Source organism: Phocoena sinus, chromosome 5 (genome assembly GCF_008692025.1).
Source record: "Phocoena sinus isolate mPhoSin1 chromosome 5, mPhoSin1.pri, whole genome shotgun sequence".
Taxonomy (NCBI): domain Eukaryota; kingdom Metazoa; phylum Chordata; class Mammalia; order Artiodactyla; family Phocoenidae; genus Phocoena; species Phocoena sinus.
This window is the reverse complement of record NC_045767.1, coordinates 72,838,362-72,861,921: the sequence shown is the minus strand read 5'-3', so window position 1 is coordinate 72,861,921 and position 23,560 is coordinate 72,838,362. Positions and strand designations below refer to the sequence as shown.

Below are 23,560 nucleotides of genomic sequence, written 5' to 3'. Positions count from 1 at the left end.
CAATAAAAACTTAAAAAATGAGTCAAGTGGAATATGTTCAGCGATTTCTAGTCTTATGGGAATTAAAAATTGAAATCCTACTCTTTCACTGCTTTGCCTTTTGCCCTCCCCCATTCCATCTCTCAACTTCTATCAGCTGCACCTTTTATCCTTACAAGGTTGTAAACATTTACATTCTGTTCTGTAACCTTAATGAAATCTTTGGTGCTTTGTTTTTGTATGGGTCATATATCTTTTAATTACCATGCAAATATAGGTCATACATCTTTTAATTACCATGCAAATATTAATTGCAGAATGGAGTAGTGAGTTTATGGTTACATTTCCTTCTCTCCACACCAGTGTCATGATCCCATGCCAATAGAAGGATGATGTTCCTAGTATCAAAGACGAATGGATTCTCTTTCCCTATAATCTATCACTTGCTCAAAGTCATGTCATATGTATATGTTTTCACACTTGAACCATTACTTCCTTGAATAGCTTTTTTGTTTTTCCTGATGTATCATTTTGGTTGTTTTTGGCAGCATTTTACAGAATATCCACCCACAGGTGACATATCTGGTGGTTCTGACCTTTCTCTTATTGCCAGTGGCTGCTGTAACTCCAGGCATCTTTTTTTCACTTACTAAAAGGCAGGAGGAAGGGGATAGCATGAGTGCTTCTTTTTTTTTTTTGGATCTTCCCCCTTTTAAAATATATTTTTGAAAAATTTTAAAACAAAAAAGTTGTGAGAATAGTAATATGAACTGTCTAACTTTCACCTAGATTCATCAGTTACAAACATTTTGCTATATTTGCTTTTTCCTTTATCTTTTGCTTCTATAAATCTAGATCCAGTTATCCTTATTTTGGTGAATCTTTTGAGAGAAAGTTGCAGAGATCATGATTCTTTACCCTTAAATACTTCATCACATATCACATAAGGAAAGGTGTGATCATGGAACAATGATTAAATTCAGGAAATGTAACTGTCACAGGTTGAGATCTCTGGGGAGCAGATGCTGAGCCAGAATTAGGATTGTATTTACAAAAGTGAAAGAAGGAAGCAGGATTGGGCAGGTGGAGCTGTCAGATTGTGATGACACCCTGTGTGCCAGCACAAGGAGTGCCTCTGGAGTTAAGACTGTCCATTAGGGGAGTTCCATGTTGGGTAGAAATTGCTTGGCCTGTGACTTGCGTTTTTCATTTATGGGCTGGGAGCTGTCCAGAGAATATCAAGACCCTCTCTTGAAGGCTGAAGCTAACTCTGATGAAACTAACAGCTTAACCACACTCCTCACTCCTGGTAGAGAGTCTTTTGAATGTAAGTGGTAGATTTCCATGTCTACCACAACACAGTACTATTATCTAATATACAGTCCATGTTCAAATTCACCAGTTGCCCAGTAATGTTCTTTATGGCAAATCTTCCTTCCCACCATCAGATCTCTCTCTTTATCTTGGAGGAAAGTCTTTCAAGAAGCTCCCCAGATGACTTTCCTGTAAGTCTCATTGGCTTAAACTGAGTTGCTCTTTCACCTCTGTTGCTCAGGCCAGCTGCTGGCAAAGGAGAATGGGATTTCCAGGGCTTGTTTAGACCTGTAGTGATTTATCCCATGGGTCTGGGCAAGAGTCTGCCTTCCCTAATCCTGTGCTTCTCCCCTGTTACCTTAGAAGAAAGAAGAAAAGAAAAAAAAAAAAAAGATTAGATTCCTTTAGCAAGGCATGAGGAAGGAAAAGCTGTAGGTAGACAGCATTCTGCTGGAGCTTTCTGTTGCATATCTTTTTTTCTTTTTTTTCTGTTAAGAAAAGAAACACATGTATTCCTGTCGTGAAACCAGCTTCTTAGTTATTCTGGCTTTGGAACAGAATCTATTCCTTTATTCCTTTCGTGGAGTTCACTAATTTTCTGTATTAATAGGATGAATTATAGTTTAGTCCTGCTGTACACCTGCCATTCTGGGATTTCTTTTTCATTTCACTCTTGGATCATTTCCTCTGTTTCCTGTGTTCTCACATCCACTTTACTGGTTTTCATTCTTGCTTGCTAAAGAACGCCCTCAAGTAATGTTCTTACATGTCTGAAACTGTCTTTATTCTGCCTTCTCGCTTGATTGATCATTTGGATGTAAAAATCTAGGTCAAAATTACTTAATTCTGGAAGTTTTCGAGACATTGCTCTGTCTTCTACAATTGAGAGTTTGATTTTAGTCAGATTCTTAATTATTTTTTTCCTCAAATCATTTAGAATAAGTTTTGGCTATGAAATGTCACAGGATTTGTCCAGGTGTCTCTTTCATGGAACAGAGGGTAGGTCACTTGTTTTTTATTCATTCATTATTCATTACCTGGCTCCCTGTTTTATTTTATACCTGTACTTTATTACTGACCTTCTTTTATTCTGGGTGATGTTAACATCAGTGTGGATGGTTCATTCAAAGCCCTTGACAATACCTTTGACAGACACTGCACCTGTTAGTCATTCTTCTCTTTCTTAAGACTAGTTCAGGTATTTAGGGTTCACCTGCTTCACGGGCTCCTCCCCAACCCAAACGGGGCAGTTTGTAAAGCAGCCTAAAGTCAATAGTGTTAGTTTCATCCTCCTTGCCAGTGATTGGTTCAGGCATGGTGACATATAAAGGAAGTCCTCTGGGAGTCTGGTTTCCTTCAATTTATGAAGGCACACCCCTTCTTTTGGATGTGGTCACGTGGGCTTGTGATACATGGAGCTGCTGCAGCCATTTTGGGTCATTGAGAAGAAAGCAAGATGATGAATGACCCTCAACTCAAAAATTGTTTAAAATTGAATTCCTGATCTGCAGTGCTCCCCAACCCCAGTTTTTTTTTTTTTTTTTTTTTTTTTTTTTTTTTTTTTTTATGCGTTACGCGGGCCTCTCACTGTTGTGGCCTCTCCCGTTGCGGAGGACAGGCTCCGGACGCGCAGGCTCAGCGGCCATGGCTCACGGGCCCAGCCGCTCCGCGGCATGTGGGATCTTCCCGGACCGGGGCACGAACCCGTGTCCCCTGCATCGGCAGGCGGACTCTCAACCACTGCGCCACCAGGGAAGCCCCCCAACCCCAGTTTTTTTGCTCCATCTTTCCAGTTGCTCAGGCCAAAAAATCTTGCCGTTATCCCTAACTTTATTATATGTACATAGACTATGGACATCCCACATCCTATTCATTAGAAGATCCTAAAAGCTCCCCCTTCAAATTATATTTGCAATCTTACTACTGTTTCCTATTGACACCACTACCATCCTGGTCCAAGTCACTGACATTTCTTGCCTGGATTACCACAACAGAACAGTGGCTACCCAGGGAATTTTCTTAGGGTTCAACAAGACAGATGTTTGGATTGCTATAGGCCACATTTGACATCAGATTTGCTTAAGAGGATATGGGACAGGAAACACAGCTTACCTGCAGAGAAGAATCAGATACTCTGTTTGGTAGGAGTCCTTGTAGCTGTCTACAAAGAGAACAGCCGGAACCATTCTCTGTGCCTCTCCCCTCTTCCAAGTGAAGCTTAAGTAAGAGTGATGAGGCTCACATGATGGATATGTAACTAACTTTGCTTAGGAGCTCCATGTTATCTTGTGTAACAACCCATGAGCATAGCTTCCAGGATCCCTACAAGGTATGTGCCGAATTATAGGAGTCACCATAGTAAGGGAAGCCCACAGTTACAGCCACTCACCAGGTATTTATTGTTTCTCTCGGTCTGAAGCAACTTACCAATAGTCATTTTTACCATAAGCAGCGTTGCCTGGTAACACAGCTGACATTCTGCCTGTATGGTTTCCAGGGGAACAGAGCTAGAAGATGAACAGAATCCAAGAGCAATTTCTCAGGCTCAAAGACAAGGGTTTTGCTAACACTTCAGTCACAAATAGCCTTGTAATGGCATCAGTGCTTCTCCACTCTACTCTGTTCTCAGCACAGTAGCCAGAGCAATCCTTCTAAATGTATGACAGTCATGTTACTCTTCTGCAAACCGTGCAGTGGCTCCCCAGAGCACAGCTGCCTACAGGCCTTACCTGAGTTGGTCCCTCGTTACCTCTCTAATCCTTTTTTCCTATTACTCTTTCCCTTACTCATCTGCTCTAATCATCCTTGTTCTTGCTCTAGTGTACCAGCCATGTTCCCGCCTTAGGGCCTTTGTGATTGCTCTTCCCATGGCTGGAATGTGCTTACTCCTGATAGCTACCCGGCTGAGTTTTCAGATCTTTGTTTAAATGTCACCTTTTTAATGAGATGTACTCTGACTATTTAAAAATTGCAACGCCTGCCACCTCTGGCACTTGCCATTCTGTGATTCTTCTCTACTTTTTCTTTTTCCTTTCTTCCCCTCACAGCTTCTCTCATCTTTTTATGCCTCATAATTTACTTATTATTTCTGTCTATTGTCTTCCCTTGTCAGCATGTAAGCTAAGAAGGGCAGGATTCTTCTTTTTTGTTCATTGATGTATCTCAACTGTCCAGGACAGTGCCTGACACATGGTTGAAGCTTAGTAGGTTTAAGTGCGCACACAATTACAGAGGGCTTATTGTACACTGAGCATTTGACATATATTCATTTAATCTTCATGAAACCCTCTTGAAATAGGTACTTTTTTTTTTTTTTTTTTTTTTTGCGGTACGCGGGCCTCTCACTGTTGTGGCCTCTCCCGTTGCGGAGCACAGGCTCCGGACACGCAGGCTCCGGACGCGCAGGCTCAGTGGCCATGGCTCACGGGCCCAGCCGCTCCGCAGCACGTGGGATCCTCCCGGACCAGGGCACGAGCCCGTGTCCCCTGCATCGGCAGGCGGACTCTCAACCACTGCGCCACCAGGGAAGCCCGAAATAGGTACTTTTATTATCCCTTTTAAAAATAAGCGTGGAAACAGGTTAAGAGACTTGCTTCTTGCTGCTTAGCTCATGAGTGAGTCCTTGCAAGCTGGCTCTGGAGCCTGTGTTCTTAACTGTATTCAGTTAAGCATCTCTGCATATATTTTTTTAAGCCTGATTTTAGATTATATCTTTTTGGTAAATTCCCCTTTATTAACGTAGAGGTTATGGCCATTTTAATGTCTTGATGCGTGTAGCCCAATTATTTTGCAGGATCCCATTAACCATATGTGAATGTATCCTTTAAAAAAATGATTATTGGGGTGATTTAATTGACTTCCGATCGTCCTCTTTCATATACTAATGAACTCTTACGGTGTTCCCTAGTACTTCCCTAAATACTTGGGTGACAATAAATTATTTTCCTTTTATGTTCTTGGAAGGGGGAACAGATACAGGATGGAGGTCAGAGAGGGTTTCATGATTAATCATAGTAGAAGCCTCAGTGTTAAATAGTGGGTGAATGTCTTGGTTTACCTGATACCTAAAAACTTGCCATTCTCAATCTTGTCTGAATGATGGCCCCCTTTGAGAATCTAATGAAAGCTATGGACCTCTTACATGAAAAATGCCTATAAACACACGCTTTAAAAATTTTATACAACTTATTGTATTGTAAATTGATTTCATCACAGGCCATATAAAACCAGTCTCTGCAAAGATTTCTGTAAAGTCAAGTTTTTGTTTTTGTGTAAAATTATATGCCACATCCAAGAATAAAATCCAAATATTTGCTTAAAAAAATTGAGCTTTTTATTTTCAAAAGTTAATTTTAATGGGAAGACTGGTTTATAATAAGTCAAAATTGTGGCATTGTCTTTGATATAGCAATACATATGTCATTTAAAAATTTTCAAACTATTTTTGTTTTAATGTCAACCAAAGCAGAAAATGTAATTTTTAAGATTTGTAGAAATAATTGGAATTAGAGTCAGATCACATAAGACAAGGTTTTCTTTCTTTTAATAAAAAGCCTTTTTAATAGACTTTATTATTTTATTTTTTATAAATTTATTTATTTATGGCTACGTTGGGTCTTGGTTGCTGCGCACAGGCTTTTTCTAGTTGCGGCGAGCAGGGGCTACTCTTCGTTGCGGTGTGTGGGCTTCTCATTGTGGTGGCTTCTCTTATTGTGGAGCACAGGCTTTAGGTTCGCGGGCTTCAGTAGTTGTGGCTCGCAGGCTCTAGAGCGCAGTCTCAGTAGTTGTGGCGCATGGGCTTAGTTGCTCTGCTGCACGTGGGATCTTCCCGAACCAGGGCTCTAACCCGTGTCCCCTGCATCGGCAGGTGGATTCTTAACCACTGCACCACCAGGGAAGTCCCTGTAGACTTTATTTTTTATAAAGACTTTTTATCAGAGAGCAGTTTTAGGTTCACAGCCAAATTGAGACGAAAGTACAGAGATTTCCCATAGAACCCTTCTCCCATTTATGCATAGCTTCTCATATTAACAACACCCCCCCATCAGGGTGGTGTATTTGTTACCACTGATGAGTCTACACTGACACATCATAGTCACCTAAAGTCCATAGTTTACATTATGGCTCACTTTGGGTATTGTACATTGTAGGGTTTAGACACGTGTAATGACATATCCACCATTATAGTATCACACAGAGTATTTTCCCTGCCCTAAAAATCTTCTGTGCTCTGCCTCATCATCCTCCCACCCCTCCCCGGCAACCACTGATTTTTTTGTTTTACTGTCACCATAGTTTTGTCTTTTCCAGAATGTCAATATGTACAATATGTAGCTTTTTCAGATTGGCTTCCTTCATTTTAGCATTATGCATTTAACATTTCTTCATGTCCTCTCATGGCTTGATAGTTCATTTCTTTTTTTTTTTTTTTTTTTTTTTTGCGGTACGTGGGCTTCTCACCGTTGTGGCCTCTCCCGTTGTGGAGCACAGGCTCCGGACGCGCAGGCCCAGCGGCCATGGCTCACGGGCCCAGCCGCTCCGCGGCACGTGGGATCTTCCCGGACCAGGGCACGAACCCGTGTCCCCTGCATCGGCAGGCGGACTCTCAACCACTGCGCCACCAGGGAAGCCCAGTTCATTTCTTTTTAGTGCTGAATAATATTCCACTGTTTGGATGTACCACAGTTTATCCATAGGACATCTTGGTTGGCAATTATGAATAAAGCTGCTGTAAACATCCATGTGCAGGTTTTTGCATGGACATGGTTTCAACTTGGGTGAATACCAAAAAGCACCAGCTGCTGAGTCATAAGGTAAAAGTATGTTTAGTTTTGTAAGAAACTGCCAACTGTTTTCCAAAGTGACTGTGTCGCTTTGCATTTTTACCAGCAGTGTAGCAGAGTTCTTGTTCCTCTGCATCCTCTCCAGCAGTTGGTATCGTCATTGTTCTGGACTTGGCCATTCTAATAGGTGTGCAGTGGTATCTCACTGCTGTTTAAATTTGCATTTCCCTGATGATATATGCTGTGGAACATCTTTTCTATGCTTATTTGCTATCTGAATATCTTTTCTGGTGAGATGTCTGTTAAGGGTCTTTGGCCCATTTTTTAAAAAATTTTTTTATAAACTTTTATTAGAGTACAGTTGATTTACAGTGTTGCATTAGTTTCTGCTGTACAGCAAAGTGTGTCAGTTATACATATATCCACTCTTTTTTAGATTCTTTTTCCATATAGGTCATTACAGAGTATTGAGAAGAGTTCCCTGTGCTATGCAGTGGGTCCTTATTAGTTATCTATTTTATATGTGGTTGTGTGTAGATGTCAATCCCAATCTCCCAATCTATCCCCCTCCCCCGACACACCCCCACTTTCCCCCCTGGTAACCATAAGTTTGCTTTCTATACCTGTGACTTAGCACTTTTCTCTGTATGGGAAGTTGCTAGAGTCTGGGCTCATTGAAATCATTCCTTTGATATGCACCTTAGCTGTCTAGGGCCAGTATCCTGTTCTTTCCCATCCTGAGTCCCCTTAGGACTCACTGTTGGGAGTTGGATAATTTTTATTTTATAAGTTTTAAAATTTATTTTATTTATTTTTGGCTGCGTTGGGTCTTCATTGCTGCATGCGGGCTTTTCTTTAGTTGCAGTGAGCGGGGGCTACTCTTCGTTGTGGTGCGCGGGCTTCTCATTGCAGTGGCTTCTCTTGTTGTGGAGCACAGGCTCTAGGCACGTGGGCTTCAGTAGTTGTAGCTTGTGGGCTCTAGAGCGCAGGCTCAGTAGCTGTGGCGCACGGGCTTAGTTGCTCTGCGGCATGTGGGATCTTCCTGGGCCAGGGCTAGGACCTGTGTCCCCTGCATTGGCAGGAGGATTCTTAACCACTGTGCCACCAGGGAAGCCCGGGAGTTGGTCCATTTTTAAATCCGGTTCTTTTCTTTTTGTTGAGTTTTAAGAGTTCTTTGTATGTTTTTTTTTTTAAACAACCCTTTATTAGACGTGTGTTTTGCAAATATCAATATTTTCTCCCAGTCTGTAGCTTGTCTTCTTATTCTCTTGATACTGTCTTTTGCAGAGCAGAAGTTTTTAATTTGAATGAAGTCCAGCTTATCAATATCCTTATTAGTTCTGTCATGGATTGTGCTTATGGTGTTATATCTAAAACATCATTGCCATACTCAAGGTCATCTATGTTTGTACTAATGTTATCTATTAAGTTTTATAGTTTTGCATTTTAAATTTAGGTTTATGATACCTTTTAAGTTAATTTTTGTAAAGGGCCTGGTGCTTTCTATTTTGGAATGTTATTAGTTACTGATTCAATTTCTTTAATAGATACAGGCCTAGTTAGATTGCCTGTTTCTTCTTGTGTGAGTTTTTGAAGTTTTCTTTGTGTGTCTTTCAAAGAATTGGTCCATTTCATCTAGGTTATCAAATTGGTGGACATAGAGTTGTTCATAGTATTTCTTCATTCTTTTAAATATTCATGGGATCTGTAGTGATGTCTGTTTTTTTATATCTGATATTAGTAATTCGTGTCTTTTCTCTTTTTTTCCTTTGTTAGCCTGGCTAGAGGTTTATGGATTTTACTGATTTTTTTTTTCAAAGAACCAACTTTTGGTTTCATTGATTTTTCTCTATTAATTTCATGTTTTTCGTTTCATTGATTTCTGCCCTAATTATTATTATTGCTTTTCTTCTCTTTACTTTGCATTTAGTTGCTCTTTCTAGTTTTTAAAAATGGAGGCTTAGTTTATTGATTTTCAGATCTCCTTTTCTAATATATGCATTCAGTGCTATAAATTCCCCTCTAAGGATTTTAATTGTTTTTGCTGTATCCCACAAATTTTGTTTTCATTTTCATTCAAAATATTTAAAAATTTTTTCTTGAGATTTCTTCTTTGACCCCTGTGTTACTTAGAAGTGTTGTTTAATCCATGTGTTTTGAGATTTTTCTATCTTTCTGTCATTGATTTTGAGCTTAATTTCATTGTGGTCTGAGAGTAGATGCTGTGTGATTTCTGTTCTTTTAAATTTGTTTGGTGAATGTTCTATGTGAGCTTGAAAAGAATGTGTATTCTGCTGTTGCTGAAGTAGTCTATAGAGGTCAATTATAACCAGTTGGTTGATGGTGTTGTTCAGTTCAACTATGTCCTTATTGGTCTTCTGACTGCTATACCAGTCCATTTCTTATAGAGGGGTGTTGAAGTCCCCAACTATAATAGTGGATTCATCTATTTCTCCTTGTATTTATTTCTATCAGTTTTTGCTTCACGTACTTTGTTCTCTTGTTCGGTAGATACATGTTGAGGATTGTTATGTCTTCTTGGAGAACTGACACCACCCCCCCCCCCCCCGCCCCCCCGCCCGCTCTTTTTTCCTTTTCGGTACACGGGCCTCTCGCTGTTGTGGCCTCTCCCGTTGCGGAGCACAGGCTCCAGATGCACAGGCTCAGCGGCCATGGCTCACGGGCCCAGCCGCTCCGCGACATGTGGAATCTTCCCGGACCGGGGCACGAACGTGTGTCCCCTGCATCGGCAGGCGGACTCTCAACCACTGCGCCACCAGGGAAGCCCTCTAATGCCCCTCTTTATCCCTCATAAATTTCTTTCCTTTTAAGTCTGCTCTGTAGGAAATGAGAATGGCTACTCTGTCTTTCCTTTTATTAGTGTTAGCATGGTATATCTTTTTCCATCCATTTACTTTTAATCTTTGTGTCTATTTATTTAAAGTGGGTTTCTGGTGGGTCTTGGTTTTTGATCCACTTTGACAATCTCTGTCTTTTAATTGATTCATTTAGACCAGTGATGTTCAAAGTGATTATTGATACAATTGGATTAATTTCTATCATATTTGTTTTGTCTGTTGCCCTTGTTCTTTGTTTCTTTTCTTATTTCCTTCTAGTCTTTTTCTGCCTTTTATGGTTTTGAGTATTTCATCTAATTCTGTTTTGTCTCCTTTGTTAGCATATCAATTATACTACTTTTTAAACTGTTTTTAGTCATTGTCCTGTAGTTTCCAATATATATTTACAACTAATTCAAGTTCACTTTCAAATAATACTATACTATTTCATGAGTAGAGTGAGTGCCTTATAGTAAAATAATTCTAATTCTTCCCTCCCTTCCCTTCTATCAGTGCTGTCCTTGATTTCACTTATAGGCATACATAATTGAATTCATTGTTGCTATTATTATTTTGAACAAATTGTTGTCTATTAGATCAATTAAGACTAAAAATTGTAGAAGTTTGTATTTTACATTCTTATTCTTTCTTCGATGCTCTTCCTTTCTTTATGTAGATCTGATTTTCTGACCTATATCATTTTCCTTCTCTCTAAAGAACTTTTTTTACATATTTTGCAAGGCAGGTCTATTGGCAACAAATTCTCTCAACTTTTGTTTGAGAAAGTCTTTATTCTCTTTCACTTTGGAAGGATAACTTTGCAGGGTACAGAATTCTCGGTTTGTTTGTTTCTATCAACATTTGAAGTATTTCACTCCTCTCTCTTCTTGCTTGCATGAGGTGGGTGTAATTCTTATCTTTGTTCCTCTACAGGTAAGGTTTAGTTTTTTTTCTCCTCTGGCCTCTTCCAGGATTTTTTAATTTATCTTTGATTTTGAACAGGATATCCTGGGTATGTTTTTGTTTGTTTGTTTGGCATTTATCCTGCTTGTTATTTTCTGACCTTCCTGGATGTGTGGTTTTGGTATCTGATATTAGTTTGGGGAAATTCTCAGTTATTATTGTTCCAAATATTCTGTTTCTTTCTTTCTTTCTTCTCCTATTCTTATTACATGTATGTTAGATCTTTTGTAGTTGTCCCACAGTTCTTGGATATTCGATTTTTTTTTCAGTCTTTTTTTTTTTTGCTCTTCAGTGTTCTCTTTCTTTTCAGGTTTCTGCTGATATAGCCTCAAGCTCAGATATTCTTTCTTTAGCCCGTCAATGGCTCTCTTTATTTCAGTTACAGTGTTTTGGATCACTGCTGTTTTTTTTTGACTCTTAGAATTTCCTTCTCTCTGCTTACATTGCCCATCTTTTCTTGCATGCTTTCTTTCTACTTTATCCATTAGATACTATATTAATTATGGTTGTTTTGAATTCCCAGTCTGTTAACTCCAACATCCTGCCATGTCTGAGTTTGGTTATGATGCTTGCTCTGTCTCTTCAAACTGTTTTTGTTTTTTCCTTTTAGCATGCCTTGTAGTATTTTCTTGGTAGTTGGACATGGACTTACAGTACCAAGTGTAAGAGACTGATTTAAGTAGACTCTCAGTAATGTGGTGGTGAGGTGTGTGTTGGGGGGTCAGCCTGTGCCTCCAGACTGTGGATTTCACAAGTGCTTCTCAGTTTTCTTCTCTACCTTAGGTGGTACAGGATGGCCAGAGGGAGCTGGGGTTGGGTATTTCCCTTCTCCTCCTAGCTCAGTTAGGCTCTGGTTAAAGAGTTTCTTAATTTCTCCTGAGGGCAGACTTTGTTAAGAAGAACAGAATGCTTTGGAGTATTTCAAAATATTTTTCCCCTCCCCCTGCCAGAAATTTGAGGGGATTTTTCTTTGATATTCATTATGAGAACCAGGTGGAGCTCTTGGAGATAAAACTCACAAGTATGGGATTCCCCCTATTATTGGTCCCCTTGGAGTTTTTTTTTTTTTTTTTTTTTTTTTCTGGTGGTACGCGGGCCTCTCACTGTTGTGGCCTCTCCCGTTGCGGAGCACAGGCTCGGGACGCGCAGGATCAGCGGCCATGGCTCACGGGCCCAGCCGCTCCGCGGCATGCGGGATCTTCCCGGACCGGGGGACGAACTCGTGTCCCTTGCATCAGCAGGCGAACTCTCAACCACTGCGCCACCAGGGGAGCCCCCGCTTGGCGTTTTTAACTCTCAGAGTTGTCCACACTGAGCCTCTAGCAGTTTGTCAGTTAAAGTTCAGGTTTTCTTACCCTGGCACTGGTTCCCATGGAAGCTTCTGCTCATGGGTTTCTGTTCCCGTAAGTTGTGATTCTCTGCACCTGCCTGTCTCCAGTTTTGGGAGTAGTGGTATGCCCTATGACCTCACTCCTCTTATGAATCTTAAAAGAGCTGTTGCTTTTTCAATATGTTTATCTTTTTACTTTTTTAAGACGGAGTGGTGACTTCTAAGTGTCTTTTCATGCCGGAATGAAAACCGGAAGTCTCTCCTCACTTTTTCTATTACCATATAGTTTCCTTTCCTGGAGGCAACCAGTATTACCAGCCTCTTGTGCATCCTTCCAGAGCTAGCCTACTATTCTTAAAAATTTTTTAATTAAGGTGAAATTATTGGTTTTTGAAGGGATATTCCATTAAAACCTTCTGTTTCTATGGTTATAAACCATTTCTCATTATGCTGTCACGTTTGTATGTTTTTCTATCTCTGAAACATCTTTCCCCTTGTCTGATTTTCTGGATTTGCCGAATTTTAATTAATTTTATTGGAATTTTAAAATAATCAAGTTAGTTTATGCTGCAGTGAAAACAATCCTCAAATTGTTAGTGCTTAAAATGCAAAAATTTATTTCTTATTCATGTAAGGCTCATGCCTTTTAGGCAAGTTGTATTCTGCCTACAGGTTTGGCAATGCACTTCCATATCAACACCTGCCTCCATAATTACAGAGACAGTGGGAAAGAGGTACAGAGCCCAGTGCCAACAGTTAAATGCTTCCATTGGACATTTATATATCAATTCTCCTCACATTTCATTGGCCAACACAAATCACATGACCATGTCTGACTTCAGGAGAGAGAAGGAAAGCCTAGAAGGAGAGGGAAAGTGAGTAATATCCTCTATATCTTTATTATTATTATCATTTTTTACTGGTTGATTTGTTGTTTTTTGAGAGGAGTCTCCTCAAGTCCCTAAGCCTGGTTGTAGACATTCCTTTGGTAAGCCTTACTACCACTGTATCCCCCCAAGAGAGTGAATATCTTAGAAAAGGAAATGGTTTCACGTCTCACACCTTTGTTTAGAATTCTGCCAAGATCATTATCCTTGGAATTCAGAACATTTTGATGAATCTTGTATTTCCAGTTCTTTTAACACTGGTGATTTTTTTTTTTTTGTATACGTGCTATATCCTGTGTTGATAAATAGTACAGGCCCCGTCACAGCCTGGCATGAGATTTTATTCTGTCTTATCCTGCTCTTAAAGGATAGTCGGAGTCTGTTGAAAGTTGCAGTTAGTATTTAGCCCAGTGAGTTTGATGGAGGGGGGGATTGAGCATTATCTTCTGGGGTGCGCCTCGGTGGAGTAGACTTGTAAGCCCGCTCTCGAGCACAGCAATAATGGTTGATGTCAGGGCAGATTACTTCTCCTTTCCCATTGTTCTTACCTTAGAATACCTTTGTGGGAGCTTAGAATTTCAGGGGTGGGGTGATACCCCTTTTTAATTTCTAATGTTGCTAGAGTTTTCCCTTTTGTGTTGATTAAGTTATCTCAGGGCTATTTGAACAGGCAGCTGACCTTGTTAAATATGTATTCCTAGGTTATCCTGTAAGTATTATTCCTCCTTTTAAGCTAATTGTTTGGATGCAGGTTGATTCAGGTCTTTAACAAGAAGAAAAGAAACAGTTTAAAACCTGTTATTTTCTGGAAACATTAGGTTACAGCTCAAAATGTATATAAGGTAGAGTATGCAAATATATTGGATTTATGTACTGAAGACAAGAAGTTTACCTCTTCCTCTGTCATTCTGTGCTACTCTTATCTCCTCTAAACGCTGTAAAATGGAACCTTATGAAGCAGTTAATATTCATTTTGTTTAATAAAATGTTTGAAAGTCTATTCGTTTATTTTTTTTATAGTGCATATCATGTATTACCTTTGACATCATTTATTTAATCAACAAATGCTTATTGTGTACCTGTGAGCTAGGAGATGGTGCTAGGGATTATAAATGTAAACAAGACAGTCTCTGCCCTTCTGGAGCTTGTTTTTAGTCATGTAGGCAAAGATTAAACAAATATTGGATGATAAACTCTATGATGAAAAACTAAGTTTGTCTAGAGTGTGATAGGTTTTGGTTATTTCAGATTAGCATGGTGGGGAAGGCCTCTTTGTGGGAGCATTTGCAGTCATCTGGGAGCAAAGGAAGGAAGGGAGTGGGCAAGTCATACTCAAGGGAAAGACCTTTCCAGGCAGAGGAGTTAGCAAGTGCATAGGCCCTGTTGTGGGAATAAGCTTCTTCAACTTGAAGAGTAGCAGGAAAGCTGGTGTAGCTAGAATAGAGGAAAGGAAATGTTAGGGAGACCATGGGATATTTTTCTGCATTTGATGGGAAACCAGTGGAGGATTTTTGGGCGCAAGTGAATAAATTTATATTCTAAAAAGATCACTATGGTGACTGTGTAGAATTAAGGGGTGAGTAGATGCAGCAGCATCAGCTAAGAGGCGACATGAATTGTTTGGGCCACAGATGATGACGGCTCTGACTAGGTGGTAAGCAGTGGATGGGAGAGAAGTGGCCAGATTTAAGGTATACAGTATTTTGAAAGCAGGGTTGACAGACTTGCTGATGGATTAGATACGAGGGTGTGAGGTAAAGAAAGGAATAAAAGTGACTGCCAGATTTCTGGCCTGAGCATCTAGAAGAATTGTGGTGTTATTTACTGAAGTGAAGTGCTGGGAGTAGGCACAGATTTAGGGGGCTGTATTAAGAGTTGTGTTTGACGTCTCGTTAGATGTGCAGATAGGTGTTTGAATTTGCAAGGTTAGTGCTCAGTAGAGAGAGGTCTGGGCTAGAGATACCATCTATATGCTAACAAATTCCAGATTCGAATTTAAGGCCTTTAGCCTGGATAAGGTCCAGAGGTAAATGTCAGTGGAGAAAAGGGGCAAGGACTGGCCCTGGGCTCTGCAACATGTTGAGTTGGAGAAGAGGCAGAGGAAAAGCAGCTCTTGAGGAAAAGGAAGAAAACCAGGAGAGTGTGGCATCTTGCCATCCAAGTGAAGAAAGTGTTTCAAAAAGGCGGGAGAGGAATGCTGCCGTGGAGTCAACTAAGATGAGGACTGATTATTGACCTTTGGATTTCATGAGGTGTGGAGGTCATCAGTAACACTGGCCAGCGGCCCTGGGGGTAGAAGAGAGGAGAGAATGAGATGAAGAAGGGGAGCTAGTGAAATACTGAATAGAGACAGTTGTCTGGAGGACTTTTATTGTAAAGGGGAGCAGAAAAACAGGGCAGTCAAGACAGGGCTTTTGAGGTGGAGGAGGGAGGAGGGCTCCCCGCTTTTATTCTCTTTAAGGCGAGTGATCATTATGGTATATTTGTATGCTAATGGACATGATCCCTTAGGAATGGAGAAAAAAGATGTGAGATTTTTGTCACCTTGACGTTGATGTTCTCCTTTTTTTTTTTTAGTAAGAGGTGGTCGAGGTTAGGTTGGAAGTTTTCTCTACCCCACCCTCTTCAGGGAGCCTTTGTGATTTTCTTTTGTTTTCCTCCTTTTGGCTTGCTTAGTCTTATTGTGTATCTTGATAGATTTTTATCTTTCACATTTCTGGTAAATGGTGATTATTAGGAAGTTGAACCAATTGTGTATTTTAAAAAATGTGAAAGACATTTAACAGGGAATGTGTTTCCCAAGGCCCATTGTTTACCACAAAAAGGAAACCGCTGACTTCTTGTTATATCAGTAAAGATAAAATTATTTTGTGAATACAGTACTCCTTTTGTGAGTAACATTTTTCATACTGTGATCAAAAGAAATTATTATATGAAAACAGTAAGCTAATGGGAAATGTAGACTTTTGTTACAAATGGGAATTTACTTAGTGGGAGCTCTTAACATTTTTTGATTTCTCTTCAGAACATTTAAAATTCTTCTAATGGTGGAGATAGTTGTCATTTAAATTATGAAAAAATATAGTTTAACAAATTTAAAAGTTAGGTATCTAGTTCTTAATTTCTTAAAATGTAATAAAAAGTTTTAACTAATTTTAAGGGAGAAAATGTAGCAATACAGTGTGGTGGGAATATTTTTCACTCTGAAGCAGAAGAAGGAAATCCACAGTACTGTAAATATAGCTAATATTATAGTGAGAATATATTCAAGGGGTAAGTAGAACATCCATCACAAACTAGTATCTCCCCTCCCATTAAAAATTCATGCTTGGTAGAAAATTCCTCAGGTGAAGTTTGATTTAAAACAACAAAATTCATAGAAGATGAGGATGTTGTAATAATAGATTTCGGTTTACTGGAGACTGGCCTTCTTGAACCCTTGGACTTTTCAGTTGGAATTTTATCCCCTACTTCTGTCCTCTAGTGCCCCCTACCTCCCATACCTGCTCCAAAAAAAAAAATATATATATCTTTGGCAGTAATAAAGTCTCCCAACTTTTGAGTATCTAAGAAGTGTACCTATGAAAAAAAAAAAAAAAAAAGAAGTGTACCTATGGACAAGCATCTCAGAAAGCTAGAGATTATAAAATGTTCAGATTCCAAGCCATGTTGTATTAAAGATACAACTTTGTTGCATAAATGTGATTCTCAACTTTTTTTTTTGCCTACGTATAATTTGCACATAAGGAAATAAATGTATGTACATATGTATGTATGTCAGATAGTGATAAATTCTACGATGAAAACAAAATGGAAATAGGGCAGTGGCATGGGAGGTCCTCTGAATCTCCTTTTTCTCATTTACCAACTGGGAATAATAATAACCTACCTCTTTAGAGTTGTGTGGTCTTAATTTTGTGTGAAATGCACCTGGTTTGATACCTGGTATCATACCAGGTAATTGGGTACATGTTATTCTACTTTCCCTTTCTATCCGTAATTTGAGTCATCCAAGTCTGCAGTTTAGTGCCATATAATATGGTGTGCATTAAAACCATGAGTTTAAACTAGAGTATGTTTAAACCATGTCCTTCGTGTGATTTTGAAGTTCTTGCTGAAAAAGTAAATAACACAAACAAACCTTGAAGGGGCCTCATGTTTAGTGAAATAAGCCAGTCACGAAAGGACAAGTACTGTATGATTCCACTTAAATAAGGTACCTAGAGTAGTCAAACTCATAGAAACAGAAGGCATAATGCTTGTTGCCAGCGCCTGGGAGGAGAGGGCGGAAGAGGAGTTATTGTCTAGTAAGTGCAGAGTTTCAGTTTTGCAAGATGAAAAGAGTTCTGGAGACGGATGGTGGTGGTGTTTGTGCAACATTGTGAATGTACTTAGTGCCACTGAGCTGTACACTTAAAAATGGTTAAGATGGTAAATTATATGTTATGTGTATTTTACACAGTTTTTAAAAAAAAGTGAATCATAAAACTACTCTATTTTGGTAAGGCTTGCCCTCCTTATTTTTGGTAGATGTTAGTGAATTAAGTTGTTTTTCTCTTTCCATTTTAATAAGATATAATTGACATGCAGCACTGTATAAGTTTAGGGTGTGTGGCATAACATATCGTGAAGTGATTATAAATCAAGTTCTTGACTAAATCCGAAATAGTGGGTTGCTGTTCTTACATCATAAATCTGTGTGAGATTCCCAGAAACTGAAAACTATTGATTATCAGAAGTTTTCATCATCTTAACTTCCAGAGGTGTCAGATCTTAAACTGTTGCTTTGAGAGCAAAGAGTATAGTGTAGTATAGAAAAGACTTTTGTTTTGTTTTGCTTTGTCTCGCCTGTCAATTTAAAAAATATTTGTTGAGTCCTCATTATGTTGAATGAACAACTGTAACAACATTTATTGAGTGCTATCTGCTGGCTATTGTTCGAAGTTTATGCTTAATAATACTTATAATACTTCTAACACTTAATAATCCTTATAAAAAGTCTTACAGTTGAGAAACCCAAGGCTCTGATTTAAAAAGTGATTTTCTACTTTAAAAATGATTTTAGAGGAATTTAATGCATAGAAACAAAGGGAGGGCATTCCACATGGAAGAAAGATCTGGGCGTAGGAAGGAATGGGACATGTTTGCATAGAGCAGAGTTCAGCCTGACTAGTCTAGAGAACATTAGGGAAATGGGCTAACAGTTTATTCTCTTCCATTAGGACCTTGACTCTGAGGCTAAGGAATTTCTGTACTTTATTCTATAGGCATTGGGACTGTCACTGAATTACCAAGGCAGGGAGTTTTGTGATCAGAGTTTTGCATTTGGAATATGCACTTGGCAGCATTATCTGAGATGCATCAGAGTAGTGAGAGAGGGGAGGTCAGAGACCACTTAGAATTTTTTTAATGGAAGAGTATTTTAGTATTGCAGCAGTTGGGGTCAGAGTGTAAATGACTGACTTGATGAGTTGAGAGATGAGAAAGTAGAGGCCCAAATGTGTAGTAAGAGGAAATAAAGAGAAGTCTATGGTGCATGAGTGTAAGTAAGATTTTTTTTTCCTTAATGGTCATCTGAATATACAGGTCAGATGTACGTTTGGCTTTGAAAAGGGAGGATTTGGAGGGTCCAAGAGGACAGGAAGAGGGACTTTAGCAGCCTTGAACTGAACTTGAAGAGTTTACATTGGGCATCTTCTTTCAGTTTAAGAGATGAGGGTATCTGTAGAGAGTACAGAGCTATGGTGGGCCTGGGAACTTGAAGGATAGAAAAGTTTCAACCTCACTAAGAGACAACTCAGTAGGGTCAACCATCAGTCTTTAGAGTGTGAGATAGAATAATAGTAGTATACTTCTGTTAGTCTTTTATACGAATACTTTACATGGAGTAGAATCTCTCTTATACAATATTGATTGTACAATCACCAGTAGTTAGAATGGTTAAATAAAAAATTTGTTTGAAATGAAAAATAATAGGAAGGATATATGCCTTAAATATTTTATAGTTGATAAGTGTATAAATGCTAGTGCATCATCAGTCTTTTTTATTTTTATTTTTTTGTGGTACGTGGGCCTCTCACTGTTGTGGCCTCTCCCGTTGCAGAGCACAGCCTCCGGATGCGCAGGCTCAGCGTCCATGGCTCACGGGCCTAGCCGCTCTGCGGCATGTGGGATCTTCCCGGACCGGGGCACGAACCCGTGTCCCCTGCATCGGCAGGCAGACTCTCAACCACTGCGCCACCAGGGAAGCCCCATCATCAATCTTTTGATGTATAGCTGAGACCTTTTCTTTAGGATATTTTTAAAGTAACTTGCCTTTTTCAAATCGTACAGCTTAATTTTCAGAGACAAAGCATTTTCTTTTTGCACTCATGTTTTGATATAATATTTAACTAAATTATATAATTATAGTAAAGACAACAGGCATAAAAAGATTTTGGAACAAATATAAGATAATTTGCTCTTGGTAGGCATGCGACTCAACTGTTGGGAGAAAAATGAGATGGTGTACCAGAGAGGACTCCCCATTTCCCCCCAAAAGGAAATTGAAACTTGGGAGTTGTGGTTTGTCCATGGTTTTAGGATTGGCAAGAGTCTGGTTTTATCTTGAATCTAATGTTTGTCCTATTATATAGTGTTGCAAGGTGATAAGGAATAATATGTGAAATACTGGTTAGTGGTGAAGTTATAGACTATATGTATATATTTTTTAATACAGTAGCTTTATTGAGATATAATTCACATACCATGCAAGTCACCAATTTATAGTATACAATTTGAGGTTTTTTATATTGAGAGAATTGTGCAACCATCACCACAATTGATTTTAGAATATTTTCATCATCCCCAAAAGAAATCTCGTATCCATTAGCTCCCCATCTCCTCCCCCGCTGTTCGGAGTCAACCACTAATCTATTTTCTCTCTATACTGTATGGATTTGTCTATTCATATAAATGGAATAATGTGATATGTAGCCTTTTGTGACTGGCTTCTTTCACTTAGCATAATGTGTTTCAGGTTCATCTATGTTGTAGCATGTATCAATATTTTTTTACGGCTGAATCCATTGGATGGACATACCACGTTTTATTTATCCATTCATCAGTTGATGACATTTGTATTGTTTCTGCCTTTTGGCTGTTATAAATAATGCTATTATGATGGTTTCTGTAGTGTAGTGGTTATCACAAATAATGCTGTTGTACACATATTTTTACATGGATGTTATTTTTTCATTTCTCTTGCTATATACCTGGGAGAGAATGGTTGGTCATGTTTAACTTTTGAGGAACTGCCAGACTGTTTTCCAAAGTGGCTGTACCATTTTATATTCCTACCAGCAGTGTGAGAGAGGGTTCCAGCCATACACTTGCCAACACTTGTTATTATCTGTCTTTTTGATTATAGCCATCCTAGTGGGTATGTATATGTTTTTAAAGTGATTTTATTTTTCTGACTATAATAGTAATAAATGCCCTTTGTAGATATTTTGGAAAATATAGGAAAGGATAAAAGAAAAAATCATTTATTTTTAAATCACTATTTAGCAATAATATTGAGTGGCTTTTTTTCTCCATGTTTTGAAGTAATTTTTAAAATATGGCTAAAAGTATATATGATTTTGAGTCCTGCCTTTTTTGTTGTTTAACAGCATTTCCCCATGTTTTTTGAAGTTGTATTTTAATGTTATCCTATCAGAGAATGTCTCTTTTGTTCTCTTTGGCTTTTGTGTTCTTATTTTTTATTAATTTTTCAAATTTTACAATTATTTCAGAGGAGCCTGGAGGTGGAGTGGGAATAAATTTTTGTGGTTAATCTAACATGTTAACTAGAAATTACTTCTAGGTTAACTGCAGCATAATATTCTATCTGCTGAATAAACCATAACTTAGCCAACCGTTACCCTATTTCAGACATTTATATTTCTTACAATTTTTCTTTATAAATAATGTAAAAAAATTTATATGTAAAATTCGGTCTTCATTTTGAGTTCTCAGGAATGAAGTTACTGGGTCAATCAATAGCTATGCACGTATTAAAGATTCTTGTTGCATATTGACAAATTGCTTTTCAGAATTTATATTTCCTCTAGCAATGTATATGTATTCCTTTCTTACTGTACCTTCACTAGCAATGAGTAAATGGGTAACAATTGAGTTTTAAGGTCACTTGAGCAGGGATTTTTTTGAGTTTGTTCACTGATGTATGTATTGCTGGAAGATAGTAGGCACTGAATATATGTAGAATGCTACCAGTAGGAAAGAAAAGGGTTTCTCTGAAGGACAAGGAAATAATCTGCCATTCAACTTTCCAGGAAAGTAGCCTTGTTACACTGATCATATAACAGCTCATGTGTTTATAAAAAAGGGATGAAAGAGTAAAATTAAGCAAAAAAAAAAAAGTAAAATTAAGCTTATTTGGGGAACTTGTTTTAAATTTTATATTGTTTGAACATTTACATGTTTCAAAGTCAAAATGACACTTTGAAAAGGCCTAACTTCCATCCCTGTTTCCTTACTATAACCCTGCTTTTTTTATACCAATTTCTTCTTTACAGTGCTTTTTAATAAAAATTAACAAATAAGAATAGATATTCTTACTTCCCTCTTTCCCTCCCCTTTTTAAAAACAGAATATAACAAAGTATATATACATATACCTTGCTTTTCTGTACTTGCTTATTTAGCATATTCTGGTGATGTTTGTATAGAAGTACACAGAGTGCTTCCTTATTTATTTTTACAGCTGCACCGTATTCCTTCTAATGGATGTATCATAGGTGATTTTACCAGTCCTCTTAAGTTGTTTTCAATGTGTTTCACTTTTACAAATAATCCCACAATAATCTTGCTGCACACTTTATTTTGTGAATGTGTAATTATATCTGTAGGAGAATGTCCCAGAAGGAGAGTTGTTGGGTCAAAAAATAAATGCATTCTTGGTTTTGTAGATATTGACACTTCCACCAGCAATGGAGAGTGCTCATTTCTTGGGGTTCCTCAGTGTACCTTTTGAAAAACAATAGTCCTAGGGTCATTACCTCAAATCCCATAATATATGTATCCTCAAGTACTATAGAAGAACTCATGATGATGACCATTGTGTCATCAAGAAACAGGTAATTATGTTTATTTAGATGGTGAGGAAATTTATAATATACTTGAGAAAGATATTATAGGTGGTGAAAAAAATTTAAATTAGAACCTTTAAAGACAAATTCTGGGAATTCCCTGGCGGTTCAGTGGTTAAGACTTGGCGCTTTCACTACCGTGGCCAGGGTTCGATCCCTGGTTGGGGAAATAAGATCCCGCAAGCCATGGTTCGAGGCCAAAAAAAAAAAAGACAAATTCTCATTTTCTTGTTTTTTCTCTCCAGATAGATGCTTTCACTATACAGTTGACATTTTTTTATAAGTAAGTTCTTCTTGGCCAAATTCTCAAGTAATAAAAACTAACTTCAATAATGATACATGTTATATGAAAACTGTTAAAATATTACAGCTTTTGTTTTAAACATGGCTGTTACTAATAACCAACCATATTTCTTTTCTCTCTTTTTTTTTTGTCTTTCAGCCTTTAACATTCCACATTCTGCTTTGTACATGGTGAATCACTACTGCTTTGCACCAGTGTGCCCACTTGCGTGCCTATAAAGTACAAGCTCCAGATTGAAAAAAGCTTCTAGATGGATCTTTTCCAAATTTGGTGTCTTTTCTACAAACTCTGTGCCTCAACAACCCTTTCTAAGTGGTAAGTGATAGGTACTTTTAAAAAAGAATAATAGAAACTTGTAAAACAATTTTTGTTTGGATTGCCTTCCCCCTTTTTATGCTGCATTCTCTTTTGGTATGGAATAAAAATATTTTATTCTAAAGGTTTCCCACTTCAGCAACTTGTTCTGCTCAATTTTACTCCTCTGCACCCCCAAAAATGTGTTTTGAGTAAATCTCAGAGATGTTCAAAAAACATACTGGCTAACTAGCACCTATGCTTCCAAAAAATCTTAGAATATGTAAAGGGACACACAGTGCCATGCTATAAAAAGAAGAGCTGGCATTACATACCTCTCTTATCAACTCCATAAATGTGCACATAATTTACAATTGCTAGGAATAAATATAAAAATAGGTAAACACCTTTATGTATATGTACTTTACATGCTCTGTATTATATATTGATATTTTACAAATAATTTCATTTTCATATACAAGTGGCAGTTTTTGATGCCACAAGATTATAGTTTATATTTATTTCATAATTAGAGATTTTAACTCCAAGTGTTTTTTAAATAATGATTTAAATTTATATATTTACTGCTATGGGTGATTACCACTTTTAGTGGTTATTACAACAAGTGAACTTATAAAACTGGGCGTACTAAAAGTAGTTTGATTTGGGAAGAAAACTGTTTTATGGAATGATGAAATTTTGGATTTAAGAAATAAAAAAGCTGTGAAAATAGAGTAAT

At 38.1% G+C, this 23,560-nt stretch overlaps 1 protein-coding gene across 7 annotated transcripts in view; it reads left to right on the top strand.

Annotated features, from left to right (window-relative positions):
- The window catches only part of FRYL (FRY like transcription coactivator), a 246,337-nt gene that overhangs the window by 15,589 nt on the left and 207,188 nt on the right, over positions 1 to 23,560 (top strand). For all 7 annotated transcript variants that reach the window (XM_032632199.1, XM_032632198.1, XM_032632203.1 and 4 more), the window contains exon 2: positions 22,666 to 22,842. The gene's annotated coding sequence lies outside the window, so the exon portion shown is untranslated. The remainder of the gene's footprint in view (positions 1 to 22,665; positions 22,843 to 23,560) is intronic.